Source organism: Amblyomma mixtum, chromosome 10, assembly GCF_055824585.1.
Source record: "Amblyomma mixtum isolate Tamu chromosome 10, ASM5582458v1, whole genome shotgun sequence".
Taxonomy (NCBI): Eukaryota; Metazoa; Arthropoda; class Arachnida; order Ixodida; family Ixodidae; genus Amblyomma; species Amblyomma mixtum.
Window position 1 is genome coordinate 48,674,512 of NC_143021.1, and position 15,168 is coordinate 48,689,679.

The following is a 15,168-nucleotide window of genomic DNA, read 5'->3' on the forward strand; positions in this document are numbered from 1 at the left end:
CTTTCCCCTGTTCAATAGGGCCCCCGATATCTCGCTGTACTCGAGAAACAGCCGCGAAAAAGCGGCGTAGCTATCCTCGTCCTTGAGGAAAAGCGACACGTCGTCGGCGTAGGCTGAAACCTTGATTTGACCCTGGCCAGGCAGAGGGAAGCCGCGTATGGAAGGGCTGTTGTTAATGCCCCGGATCAGTGGATCCAGGCATAACACGAAGAACGTTGGGGAGAGAGGGCATCCTTGCCTTATGCCCCGCGTGACTGAGGAGGGAGCGCTCTGGTGGCCGTTTACGGAGAGACAAGCATTCAGGTCTGCGTAAAGTAAGCGCAGCCTGCTGACAATTTGCAGTGGGAATCCGAAGGCTTCGAGGACTCCGAACAGATACGAGTGTTCCACTCGATCGAATGCTTTCGCCTGATCAAGCGAAACAAAGCACCCGCTGAAGCGCGCCCTGCTGGCAAATGTGAACAGGTCTCTTGTGAGTGTCAGTGCAGAAAACACAGAGCGGTCAGGCACGCTGCTGGTTTGAGCCCGGTGAATTAGGTGAGGCAGAATCGACCGCATTCTTTTGTTTAGTAAAGATGCGACGATTTTATAGTCGGCGTTTAGGAGGCTTATGGGCCGCCATGCTTGCGGGTCGGAGGGGTCACCGCCCGCTTTCGGAATGAGTATGATGCGACATTCGCGGAAAGAGTTCGGACGTAACCCATCCGCGAGAAAGCCGTTGACCATTTTCAGCAGTGCTCCTTGGATCTGGTAAAAAAACGTTGAAAAAAAACTTGTTGGAATGCCGTCTGGACCGGGGTCAGAGGCTGCATTCATACTCTGCAGGATGGCGTGCAGCTCTTGGCTTGTGGCTGGTGCGCAAAGGTATTCGTGCAGCTCTTCAGCTACTCGTGGCAAGTTTCCAAAAAAGCTTTGTAGAAGCCCGTCATAACCATCTTGAAGATTTAGCCAACTGTCCGTAGAGAACAGGTTCGAGAAGTGACTTGCAAAGATCGTGCAGATATCGGACGCGGTTTTGCTTTGGGTGCCGTCTGGGAGTGTCACGAAAGGCACAGTAGCGAGAGCGAATTCCTCTGCCGTGCCTGCGCGTACGTGTCGTAGCACAGCCGGGTCTGATATAGGCCGCCCGAGCTGGTGTGCGCGACTAGCTGCCCGTGATGACTGGCAGAGCAACACGTGGTAACGTGATTTAAGTAGGCTCAGGTAATCGCTCATGGCAAAGGTTAAGGGTGCTCCCCTTTGCACTATACGGATGCGCTTGAGGGTGTCATTCAGTGCATGAGTTACCCGCCGTCTGCGGTCTTGACCGGCTGCCACCAGAGTTGCCTGCCAACGAGCCTTGAGTGTGTCCCATGAATCAGTCGCAACGAAGCTCTTGCACCATGCGGCCAACGCCGTACGCAGTGACGCCATGCTTTCCGGGTCCGCCAGTAGGCTCGTGTCCATGCGCCACGTAACAGTACGTGGCGTGTCCTCACCAAAGTCGAGCCTGACTGACAAGGGGTGGTGATCGGAAATCACCGGCGTGCCTGCAGGGAACGCGAGAACTTCGCAGCTGACGACAAAAGAAGCGAGCGCTGGTGGAAAATAGAATTTGTCTATCCGACTCGCTGGCTGTGCTCTCTCCCACGTCGCTCCAAAGGCATCCCGTGAAGCTGCACCCACGCGTCAGACGAGCGGAACTGAGTCACGAGATCGCGGAGCGCGGGGGCACTGCAATAACGGCGACCGTGACCCTGTCCGCGGATGTCACGGTCGATGTTAAGTACACAATTGAAGTCACCGACGATGAAAGTGGGGTAGGGATCAAGGAGGAATGAGTCGAGGCGCTCAGAAAAATCTGAACTACTAGTCTGCCGTGCTGGCGCATATACAACCAACGCACGTACCCGCCGCTGGTTTAGTGTGAAGACGACCGCAAGAGTGCGGCCGTCCAGCCCGAAAGTCCAATGAGCACCCGCGCGCCGGCAGGGGTTTACAAAAACGACTCCAACACCGCACATATGAAAATCAGTCAACGAAAAATAAGCAAAAACAGAAAACCGGGTGGTGAAATTCAGCACATCAAGTGAAGTACGGAAGTTGCATTCCTGTAAAAACAGGATGTCGACGCCCCTAGCCCTGGCAAAGTGCATCACCTCTCTATGTCTGTCTACGGATAGAAATCCCCGAACATTCAGGGAGAGGAGATGCACAACCGCCATGACTGCCAAGAGCACCGACGGCATAACATACAACCTAAAGAGCGCTGCCATGGGCGGCGCTTGACGCGCGCGGCACTTTTTTACTACAACGTTCGTTAACTGTCCCTTCAGACTCCGATGATTGGGGGTGGGCACGTTTGAAGTCTGGTCGGGAAAAGTCCATGTTTTCGGGGTCGTCGGCGCTTGTGGCCTCGCTCACCGGTTGCTGCGTGGTCTTGGCGACGCTCGCAGCTGAAGCGGATGCCGACGCCAGGGTCGCCGATGGGAGCGTGTGGCTGGCTGGTGACGGGAAGCGCTCGTCGTCCGCACCTCCAGGAGTCGTCGGTCCTGACACATGGCCGCACGTCAAGTCGCCTGTCAGGCGAAGCGGCGTGACTTTGTCCGGTACGTCCACCAGGTCGCCCGACGCCACGCTCGACTCATCGCCGCTGCTGCTCTCGGTGTTGAAGGAAGCTGTGCGGGTTAGCGGCGGTAAGGGTTCCGCGAAAACAGCACCGAACGGCTCCACCTCGTTTGAAGGCGTCCCCTCGAGCTGCTCCTTCACGGGCACCTCCGTCGCGGGGGTGGGCTCGGGCTCCCTCGGGCTGCTGGTCGTAGGGTCCGCGTCGGCAACAGGCGTCCGGACGGTTGGAGGGCTCCGCGTTTCTGCGGCCACGTTGTCCTTACTCGGTTCCTTCCTCGAGGCGGCGGCCGCCGCATAGGACCGTGACCGCAGGCAGTCCGCTGTGGCGTGGCTTCCACCGCAGCGCCTGCAAGCCGCTCCGCATCCGGCCGTGTCGTGGCCGAACACCTCGCAGCGAGAACACCTCGCAGCGAGCGCACCGCGGCGTTCGACACGCCGCGCCGATGTGGCCGTCCTGCCCGCAGCGGGAACACACCTTCCGGACGCCTCGGTAGTCGAACATGACGCGGTGGCCCTGGACGGTCAAGAAGTTCGGCACCGCCTGCTTCATCTCGATCCGGACCACGCGCGTCCCGTTGCCGACGTGAAGACGGCCCTTGAGGACGGGGTGGGTGATGTCAAGCACCTTGCCGTATGAGCTCAGTGCCGCCGCCAGCGCCGCGTCTCCCACGAACAGCGGCACACGAAAAGCCGTCACGTGGACCACGGCAGGACCCACGCAGGCTACTGGGACGGAAGTGCCATTCACGTTGAAGGCGCCTTCCACTAGCATCTTCTCTGCCGCCGCAGCCGAGGCCATGGCGACGCAGAACTTCATGCCTCCATGGTGTTGGAGGCTCTCTAGCCCTTTCGGGCCGACAACCAACTCGATGCCGTCGACGATGTCGTCAGCCGTCGCGTCGGAAGTAACTTCGAACTGGAAACAGTGCGCCTTTGGGGGCGGCGCACGGAACACCGGGGGGGCAGCAGGTCCCGGGCCTCCCATGACGTCACGGGTGGCCGACTGGGCTGCTGCTTGATGGTCTCGAAGTTTCCCGAGCACCGGCAAAGGCACGGCGCCTGGGCTGGGAGGCTGTTTGCGGAACCTCGGGGTCGCACTGGATCCGAGGCCCGCCTGCACTTGTCAAAACTTCTCAGCAAGCCAGCGCCGAAAATACTTCGCTGGGTCTGGACGAGCTCGGGCAGCAACAAGCGTACTCGGCGGTCGTCGAACTACGAATGCCCGCTGCTCGTAGCGTCGTTGAATTTAAAGCCGGCTACGAAACTTCGAGATAACAGGCCGAGATCATCTAGACTAATCTAGAAACCCGTAGATGCAGCTCTTCATGGCTGTGAACAATCGAGATTAGTACGGGCGCTTCTCGCGTCACGAACAAAAACGATAACACCCTTTTCCTGCGGCCTTGCGCGGACACTACAACGATACGCGGCATTACCCACCTCTCAAAAAAGCATCGTCTCGATGCTTTAAAATGAAAATAAACACGGAAAATGCAAACTTCGAGTCCTTCAGCGTTCATAATACAGTTTAAGGCGTATGACATGTACGACTTCCGGGCGTGTGCGTCGTCGCTGAGATGCTGTCGTGCCGTCGGGGATGACTTCATAGTCGAGGTCACCGATGCGACCGAGGTCGGCCGATGTTACCACCATGTACGACTTACGGGCGTGTGCGTCGTCGCTGAGATGCTGTCGTGCCGTCGGGGATGACTTCATAGTCGAGGTCACCGATGCGACCGAGGTCGGCCGATGTTACCACCGGCCGAACTCTCCACCTTTCCCTCATTAAAATTCCTTTCTTTCTCTCGCGACGGAGAACCCTGTACGGGCCAAAGTAGCGTCGAAGCAACTTTTCACTCAATCCACGACGGCGAATTGGCGTCCATATCCAAACACGATAACCCGGCTTGTAATGCGTGTCTCCACGGCGCAGATTGTAGCGTCGGGCGTCGTTATGCTACTGGTCTTCAATGCGAAGCCGGGCAAGTCTTCGGGCTTCCTCGGCGCGATGAAGGTAGGCGGCAATGTCGAGATTGTCTTCGTCCGAAACGTGAGGCAGCATATCGCCGAGTGTTGTCGTGGGCTTCCTGCCGTATACAAGCTGGAATGGGGTAGACCTGGTTGTCTCTGGACGGCAGTGTTATAGGCGAAGATCACGTAGGGCAGAATGGTGTCCCACGTCTTGTGTTCGGCGTCGATGTACATGGAGAGCATGTCTGCGATGGTTTTGTTCAGACGTTCTGTGAGTCCGTTGGTTTGCGGATGATAGGCAGTTGTCCTCCTATGGCTTCTCTGGCTGTAGTTTAAAATGGCTTGCGTCAGCTCCGCTGTAAATGCCGTTCCTCTGTCTGTGATGAGCACTGCCGTGCCGCAGGAGACTTTGTTTTACACAAATTTTAGCGACTTCTGTTGCGGTACCACTAGGCAACGCTTTTGCTTCGGCGTAGCGGGTCATCTAGTCGGTGGCCACGATGATCCACTTGTTACCTGATGATGAATTTGGAAAGGGGCCGAGGAGGTCCATCCCTATTTGCTGAAAGGGCTTAGTTGGCGGTGATATGGGGTTCAGGAGTCCGGCTGGCCTAGTCGGAGACGTTTTGCGTCGCTGACACTCACGGCACGTTTTCACGTAATGGGAAACGTCGGCAGCTAGCCGCGGCCAATAGTACTTCTCTTGGATGCGGTGCAACGTGCGAGCAATCCGGAGATGCCCTGCAGTTGGCTCATCATGGCATGCCTGGATAATTTCTTGCCTGAGATTTTTGGGCACCACAAGAAGATGCACTGCCCCGTTGGGAGCGAAGTTCTTCTTCAGGAGGACGTTGTTGGGAAAGACGAAGGACGACAGTTGGCGCTTGAACCCTCGGGGAGGCGATGCGGTCTTGCCTTTCAGATAATCAACTAGGCTTTGCTACTCAGGATCCCAGCACTGCTGCTGCGCGAAACTTTTGGCGCTTACCGGTCCTAAGGAAGCGTCGCCGTCTTCCTCTCCCGGTGCTGTGTCGACGGGGGCTCGCGACAAGCAGTCTGCATCGGAATGCTTGCGGCCAGATTTGTAGACTACAGTTATGTCGAATTCTTGAAGGCGCAGGCTCCAACGAGCGAGGCGGCCGGAGGGATCTTTCAAATTGGCTAGCCAGCACACAGCATGGTGATCGCTCACTACCTTGAATGGTCGTCCGTACAAGTAGGGGCGAAATTTCGACGTGGCCCAAATAATGGCGAGACATTCTTTCTCGGTGGTCGAATAGTTGGCCTCGGCTTTCGACAGCGAACGGCTAGCGTACGCGATAACTCTCTTTTCTACCAATCTTCTGAACGAGAACCGCTCTTAAGCCCACACTGTTTGCATCGGTATGAATTTCAGTTTCGGCGTTTTCATCAATGTGCGCGAACACAGGAGGGGACTGTAAGCGGCGCTTCAGCTCTTTGAAAGCTTCCTCTTGCGGCGTTTCCCATTTAAAGGGTACGTCAGCCTTGGTAAGTTGGGTCAAAGGTTCAGCGATGCGCGAAAAGTCCTTGACGAATCGTCGGTAATAAGCGCACAGTCCAAGGAACCTGCGTATAACTTTCTTGTCATTAGGCTGTGGAAACTCTGCGATCACAGCCGTCTTCTGAGGGTCTCGCGAACTCCATCCTTGCTTACGATGTGACCAAGGAACAGCAGCTCCTGGTAGGCGAAGTGGCACTTCTCTGGTTTCAGTGTTAGTCCTGAAGACTTGATTGTTTCCAGGACTATCCGAAGACTTCTGAGATGGTCTTCAAAGATTGAGGAGAAGACAACAACGTCATCTAAGTAGACTAGACAAATCTGCCCCTTCAAGCCTGCGAGCACCGTATCCATTACTCGCTGGAACGTCGCTGGGGCAGAGCAGAGGTCGAATGGCACCACCTTGAACTCGAAGAGTCCGTCTGCTGTAATGAACGCAGACTTCTCGCGATCTCTTTCGTCGACTTCAATTTGCCAGTAGCCGCTCTTCAGCTCCATCGATGAGAAGTACTTAGCTTTGCATAGTCGATCCCATGTGTCGTCGATGCGAGGCAGGGGGTAGACATCCTTCTTCGTAATGCTGTTCAGGCGGCGGTAATCGACGCAAAAGCGAAGGGTGCCGTCTTTCTTTTTGACTAGGACGACTGGTGCTGCCCAGGGGCTCCTCGACGGCTGGATGACATCGTCACGAAGCATTTCCTCAACTTGCTTGCGGATATCTTGGCGTTCTAGCGGTGATACGCGGTAGGGGCTCTGTCGCAGTGGTCGGGTGTGTTCGTCTGTGACAATGCGGTGCTTGGGAAGCCAGGTTCGTCGCACACTCAATGCTGATGAGAAGCAATCGCTGTACTTTAGAAGAAGACTGCGTATTTGGTCTTGTCTGCTCAGTGCTAATGCTGGGTTGATATCAAACGTTGGTTGATGGCCTTGGTCAGATGGTTCTACGGGTTGGTCGGGCAGGAAAAATATGTCCCTGATGTCTGCCAGCTCGTCGAGGAAAGCGATCGTCGTACCTTTGCTTAGATGCCGGTATTCTTTGGTGAAGTTGGTTAGCAACACCTGGGCTTGGCCACTTCGGATTTGGGCGACTCCGCTTGCGACGCCCAGTCCTCGATCCAGGAGTAGCTGGGTGTTCCCCTCGATGACGCCTTCGGCAGTTTCGATGTCTCTAGTACCTATGCCGGCAAGGACACTCGATCGGGGTGGCACGCTCAATGCTTCGTCGAGGACGTTTAAGGCAACGTGATGAGTTGCGCTCGCCGCAGCAGGTATGGCTTTGTCCGTGGAAAGCTTGATGGACTTAGATCGAAGGTCGATGATCGCCCGATGTTCATTCAGGAAGTCCATTCCCAAAATCACGTCTCGCGACTATTGCTGTAGGGCCAGGAAGGTTGTAGCATAGGTTCTCCCACTTACACTAGCTCTCGCGGTGCAGCGTCCTGACGGCGTAATCAGCGGACCAGCGGGCCAGCGGGCCATCCCAAGTTGTTACTTTTCTGAGTCGGATTGCCAGTGGCCCACTCATGACAGAGTAGTCAGCTTCGGTGTCCACCAGGGCAGTAACCGCGTGACGGTCGACCATAACTTCAAGGTCACTTGTTCGCGTTTTTGTATTGCACGTTGTCTTCGGTGTACGATCTAGGCTTCGTCGGGCAGTGAGACTGCGGTGGGCGTACTCCGACGTTACTTCTCTGGGCGGTGGTATAAGGCTCAAGTCTGGCCGCGTCGTCGTCGTCGTCGGTGTTGTCGTCGTAATTGAGTCATGGTCTTGCATTTTCGTCGATGGAGGATCTTTGTTCTTGCGCTCAGAAGCAACCTCACCTCCAGAGGCTGCTTTGTTCACTTTAACCTTCGGGGGCTGGGGGAGCGTCGACGCATCGCGTAACCTCGGCTAGGAGATACAAAGCGCGGTGAAGATGGCGAAGGGGAAAGTCGCCTTGGCTATAGGCGACTCGGCGATGAGCATCCTTCACGACGCAAAAACTCCTCGATTTCGGATGGTCGCTGGCCGGGTCGGGGTCATGGAGCGTCGTAAGAGAACCCTCGAATGCCCAGTCTTTTCTATGGGCAGTGCCGGAGGACGTGACCGGCTTCTCCACAGTGGAAGCATAGTGGGCGGCGCTGGTCGGGAGTTCTCCACTCGTCGGATTTCCTCGGCTGTGTGCGACGCTCGTATGACGGGCGGGTTGGGGCGAGAGGGCGGCGGTCCAACGCAGCTGGCTGAGGGTGATAGGGGCTTGGGTCCCGTCGTCGAGGTGCAGGACAGCGCACAGCTGCGGCGTAAGTCATGGCCGGGGGCTGCAGAGGGGAAGAGGGTGTCGGTGTCACACCCAAGGCCTGTTGAACCTCGTTTCAGACGACGTCAGTGAGCGATGAAAGCTTCGGCTGCGTTCCCGTTGGCAGCAATCGTCGGAGCTCTTCTCGTACAACTTGCCGCATAACCTCCCGCAAGTTATCGTTGTCAGCGGTGTTCAGGCACCTTGCTGACAAAAAGCGTTGCTGGCGGGCTGGGGCATCAAGAGTTTTTTCCATCGTGGATGCCTCTTCTAAGAATTCCGCGATGGTTTTCAGTGGGTTGCGGACGAGGCCGGCAAACAGTTGCTCTTTCACTCCTCGCATAAGCAACTTCACCTTCTCTTCTTCCTTCATGTTCATGTCGGCACGCCGGAGGAGATGCTTCATCTTGTCAGTATACACTGCAACGGTCTCGTTCGGGTGTTGTATGCGAGACTGTAGCAGCTGCTGCGCTCTCTCCTTTCGCACGACGTTTGTGAAGGTCTTCAGAAGCTGCTCCTTGCAGGTTTCCCAGTCGGCAAGGCTGGCTTCCTCGTTCTCGAACCAGACTCTTGCTGGTCCCTCCAGGGCGAAGAAGACGTACCTAAATTTCGTGGCATCGTCCCAGTTGTTAAAGACAGTTACACGGTCGAATTGCTCCAGCCATTCTTCGGGGTCGGCGCCAGGCGAAGCGTCGAAGGTTGGTGGCACCTGGGGCTGCTGAAGAATGATTGGAGTGGTCGTCTGGGGCAAGCTCATGGTGGAAGATGCTACTTGCTTTCGCTTTCGGGTAGGGTCCGGCCGAGTCCGGAACTCAGGTGCGTCGCCTAGCACTCGTCGGCTTGCGCGGTGTACTGGAGTCAGGTCCTCCGGTGAATGGCTCAGAGGGCTGGCGTCGCGACTTGCTGGGGATGTCGGTACATAGAAGGGTACCCAGCACCTCCACCAGATGTCACGTTGTAGTGACAGCAGTCCAGCGGTCAGGAATACACCAACAAGACTTGGAAACGAAGCTCTTTCTTTGGACTGACTTGCGCCCGCAAAAGAACTGAATCACTCGGCGGCGGCGTAGAAAGAGAAGTTTATTTTTTTCTGTTTTAACATAGAAAATACAAAACAAAACAGATGAACATAATTCTCTGATCAGTCAAGCACATGCGCAGTGACGCAGCACTGAGCACGTCAGTAATGCAGTAAAAATGCCGATACTCGACCGCCGCGCAGGACGATAAAGTATGTCGACCATTTGGCGAAGAACTCAGCCTCGCTCATTGACAGAGCGTCCATGCATGCTTGTTCAAAGAGGCGCGTGCGCAGGCGCTGCAACATTGGGAACATTGTTCTTTGCGGACGCCCATTTAAGGATGCCACTCCACGCTGCCGCCACAAAACAAACATGCCGACACACAAGAGCATATTTTGAAACACTTCGGGAGAACTAGTGCGCGCTTCCAGGCGGGTTAAAAACATGCGTGACACTAATGTCCAAAAGGTGCGCGCAACTACACACTCAAACATTGCGTGCTGCAAAGTTTCAAGCAGACCGCACTGCGGGCATCGGGCGGAGGGCGCCACGCCCCACGCCGCAAGGCGGTCTCTTGTGGGCAGGACCCGCCAGCCTCGCAGCCAGCCGAAGTCCCTGACATCTGCAGGAAGCGTAGCTGAGGTCAGTTGGCGCCAGCGTGCCCGTCTAGTTTTCTGGAGTTGTTCGCGGGTCAGCGCAGCGACCGTTAGTGCTTCACACATTCTGGAGGGCGGGGTTTCATCAACATCCAGATCGGGAACGCTGGCAGTCAACGACGTCAGTGTGCGACGCACATTAACGAAAAATGCCGGCGGCTGCTCGGCTGTAGGGCCAACCACGTGTTGTGAAAAAAACACGTTACGCGCTGTACCCAGAAAATATGTGAGGAGTGTTCTCCCGGGATAGTCTGGGTTGCGTACAAGATCTCGTACTCCTCGCAAGGCGAGCACATTGCACATGGTGCGTATACAAGGTATACCAAACCCACCCACGGCGGGTTGCTTACGGCGGCGGCGTAGAAAGAGAAGTTTATTTTTTCTGTTTTAACATAGAAAACACAAAACAAAACAGATGAACTTAATTCTCTGATCAGTCAAGCACATGCGCAGTGACGCAGCACTGAGCACGTCAGTAATGCAGTAAAAATGCCGATACTCGACCGCCGCGCAGGACGATAAAGTATGTCGACCATTTGCGCAAGAACTCAGCCTCGCTCATTGACAGAGCGTCCATGCATGCTTGTTCAAAGAGGCGCGTGCGCAGGCGCTGCAACATTGGGAACATTGTTCTTTGCGGACGCCCATTTAAGGATGCCACTCCACGCTGCCGCCACAAAACGAACATGCCGACACACAAGAGCATATTTTGAAACACTTCGGGAGAACTAGTGCGCGCTTCCAGGCGGGTTAAAAACATGCGTGACACTAATGTCCAAAAGGTGCGCGCAACTACACACTCAAACATTGCGTGCTGCAAAGTTTCAAGCAGACCGCACTGCGGGCATCGGGCGGAGGGCGCCACGCCCCACGCCGCAAGGCGGTCTCTTGTGGGCAGGACCCGCCAGCCTCGCAGCCAGCCGAAGTCCCTGACATCTGCAGGAAGGGTAGCTGAGGTCAGTTGGCGCCAGCGTGCCCGTCTCGTTTTCTGGAGTTGTTCGCGGGTCAGCGCAGCGACCGTTAGTGCTTCACACATTCTGGAGGGTGGGGTTTCATCAACATCCAGATCGGGCACGCTGGCAGTCAACGACGTCAGTGTGCGACGCACATTAACGAAAAATGCCGGCGGCTGCTCGGCTGTAGGGCCAACCACGTGTTGTGAAAAAAACACGTTACGCGCTGTACCCAGAAAATATGTGAGGAGTGTTCTCCCGGGATAGTCTGGGTTGCGTACAAGATCTCGTACTCCTCGCAAGGCGAGCACATTGCACATGGTGCGGATACAAGGTATACCAAACCCACCCATGTACGATGGAAGGCGCATGAACATTCGTGACACAAGTTCGGTTTTGCCCGCCCAAACGAAAGAGCCACAGGCTGAGGTTAGCCTGCGCGCAAACGTGCGCGGTGGGTTTGCGACGCGGGCGACAAAAAAACATGCGGCTAGGATTGTGGACTTAACTATATAGCAGCGCTCTGCCATTGAAAGGCGGAAAGTTGACGCCACCGAGAGGCGTTTCTCAGCGTTCGTGCGGAGGTTAGTCCAGGTTTCGCGGGCTACTTCTCCGCTGGCGAGGAATACTACTCCCAGGACTTTCACTCCCTGCACCCACTCCACCTCGCCCGCAAGGTTCGGTGTGAAGGTGCCAAACCTTAGTGCCTTGCTTTTTCACCTGTTCAATAGGGCCCCCGATATCTCGCTGTACTCGAGAAACAGCCGCGAAAAAGCGGCGTAGCTATCCTCGTCCTTGAGGAAAAGCGACACGTCATCGGCGTAGGCCGATACCTTGATTTGGCCCTGGTCAGGTAGAGGGAAGCCGCGTATGGATGGGCTGTCGTTAATGCGCCGGATGAGTGGATCCAGGCACAACACGAAGAATGTTGGGGAGAGAGGGCATCCTTGCCTTATGCCCCTGGTGACTGAGAAGGGAGCGCTCTGGTGGCCGTTTACGGAGAGACGAGCATTCAGATCTGCGTAAAGTAAGCGCAGCCTGCTGACAATTTGCGGAGGGAATCCGAAGGCTTCAAGGACTCCGAACAGATACGAGTGTTCCACCCGATCGAATGCTTTCGCCTGGTCTAGTGAAACAAAGCACCCGCTGAAGCCCGTCCTGCTGGCAAATGTGAACAGGTCTCTAGTGAGTGCCAATGCATCAAACACAGAGCGGTCAGGGACGCTGCTGGTTTGAGCCCAGTGGTAGGTGAGGTAGGATCGTCCGCATTCTTGTGTTCAGTAAAGATGTGACTATTTTGTAATCTGCGTTTAAGAGGCTTATGGGCCGCCATGCTTGCGGGTCGGAGGGGTCACCGCCCGCTTTCGGAATGAGTATGATGCGACATTCGCGGAAAGAGTTTGGACGTAACCCATCCGCGAGGAAGCCGTTGACCATCTTCAGGAGCGCTCCTTGGATCTCGTAAAAAAAGTTTGAATAAAAACTTGTTGGAATGCCGTCTGGACCGGGGGCAGAGGCTGCATTCATACTCTGCAGGATGGCGTGCAGCTCTTGGCTTGTGGCTGGTGCGCAAAGGTTTTCATGCAGCTCTTCAGCTACTCGTGGCAAGTTTCCAAAAAAGCTTTGTAGAAGCCCGTCATAACCATCTTGAAGATGTAGCCAACTGTCCGTAGAGAACAGGTTCGAAAAGTGCCTTGCGAAGATCGTGCAGATATCGGCCGTGGTTTTGCTTTGGGTGCCGTCTGGGAGTGTCACGAAAGGCACAGTAGCGGGAGCGAATTCCTCTGCCGTGCCTGCGCGTACGTGTCGTAGCACAGCCGGGTCTGATATCGGCCGCCCGAGCTGGTGTGCACGACTAGCTGCCCGTGATGACTGGCAGAGCAACACGTGGTAACGTGCTTTAAGTAGACTCAGGTAATCGCTCATGGCAAAGGTTAAGGGTGCTCCCCTTTGCACTATACGGATGCGCTTGAGGGTGTCATTCAGTGCATGAGTTACCCGGCGTCTGCGGTCTTGACCGGCCGCCACCAGAGTTGCCTGCCAACGAGCCTTGAGTGTGTCCCATGAATCAGTCGCAACGAAGCTCTTGCACGATGCTGCCAACGCCGTACGCAGCGACGCCACGCTTTCCGGGTCCGCCAGTAGGCTCGTGTCCATGCGCCACGTAACAGTACGTGGGGTGTCCTCACCAAAGTCGAGCCTGACTGACAAGGGGTGGTGATCGGAAATCACCGGCGTGCCTGCAGGGAACGCGAGAACTTCGCAGCTAACGACAAAAGAAGCGAGCTCTGGTGGAAAATAGAATTTGTCTATCCGACTCGCTGACTGTGCTCTCTCAAACGTCGCTCCAAAGGCATCCCCGTGCAGCTGCACCCACGCGTCAGACAAGCGGAACTGAGTCACGAGATCGCGGAGCGCGGGGGCACCGCAATAACGGCGACCGTGACCCTGTCCGCGGACGTCACGGTCGATGTTAAGTACACAATTGAAGTCACCGACGATGAAAGTGGGGTAGGGATCAAGGAGGAATGAGTCGAGGCGCTCAAAAAAATCAGAACTACTAGTCCGCCGTGCTGGCGCATATACAACCAACGCACGTACCCGCCGCTGGTTTAGTGTGAAGTCGACCGCAAGAGTGCGGCCGTCCAGCCCGAAAGTGCAATGAGCACCCGCGCGCAGGCAGGGGTTTACAAAAACGACACCAACACCGCACATATGAAAATCAGTCAACGAAAAATAAGCAAGAACAGAAAACCGGGTGGTGAAATTCAGCACATCAAGTGAAGTACGGAAGTTGCATTCCTGTAAAAACAGGATGTCGACGCCCCTAGCCCTGGCAAAGTGCATCACCTCTCTCTGTCTGTCTACGGATTGAAATCCCCGAACATTCAGGGAGAGGAGATGCACAACCGCCATGACTGCCAAGAGCACCGACGGCATAGCATACAACCTAAAGAGCGCTGCCATGGGCGGCGCTTGGCGCGCGCGGCACTTTTTTGCTAGAACGTTCGTTAACAGTCCCTTCGGATTCCGATGATTGGGGGTGGGCACGTTTGAAGTCTGGTCGGGAAAAGTCCATGTTTTCGGGGCCGTCGGCGCTTGTGGCCTCGCTCACCGGTTGCTGCGTTGTCTTGGCGACGCTCGCAGCTGAAGCCGATGCCGACGCCAGGGTCGCCGATGGGAGGGTGTGGCTGGCTGGTGACGGGAAGCGCGCGTCGTCCGCACCTCCAGGAGTCGTCGTTCCTGACACCTGGCCGCACGTCAAGTTGCCTGTCAGGCGAAGCGGCGTGACTTTGTCCGGTACGTCCACCAGGTCGCCCGACGCCACGCTCGACTCATCGCCGCTGCTGCTCTCGGTGTTGAAGGAACCTGTGCGGGGTAGCGGCGGCAAGGGTTCCGAGAAAACAGCACGGAACGGCTCCACCTCGTTTGAAGGCGTCCCCTCGAGCTGCTCCTTCACGGGCACCTCCGTCGCGGGGGTGGGCTCGGGCTCCCTCGGGCTGCTGGTCGTAGGGTCCGCGTCGGCAACAGGCGTCCGGACAGTTGGTGTGCTCCGCGTTTCTGCGACCACGTTGTCCTTGCTCGGTTCCTTTCTCGAGGCGGCGGCCGCCGCATAGGACCGTGGTCGCAGGCAGTCCGCTGTGGCGTGGCTTCCACCGCAGCGCCTGCAAGCCGCTCCGCATCCGGCCGTGTCGTGGCCGAACACCTCGCAGCGAGCGCACCGCGGCGTTCGACACGCCGCGCCGATGTGGCCGTCCTGCCCGCAGCGGGAACACACCTTCCGGAGGCCTCGGTAGTCAAACATGACGCGGTGGCCCTGGACGGTCAAGAAGTTCGGCACCGCCTGCTTCATCTCGATCCGGACCACGCGCGTCCCGTTGCCGACGTGACGACGGCCCTTGAGGACGGGATGGGTGATGTCAAGCACCTTGCCGTAGGAGCTCAGTGCCGCTGCCAGCGCCGCGTCTCCCACGAACAGCGGCACACGAAAAGCCGTCACGTGGACCACGGCAGGACCCACGCAGGCTACTGGGACGGAAGTGCCGTTCACGTTGAAGGCGCCTTCCACAAGCATCTTCTCCGCCGCCGCAGCCGAGGCCATGGCGACGCAGAACTTCATGCCTCCATGGTGCTGGAGGCTCTCTAGCCCTTTCGGGCCGACAA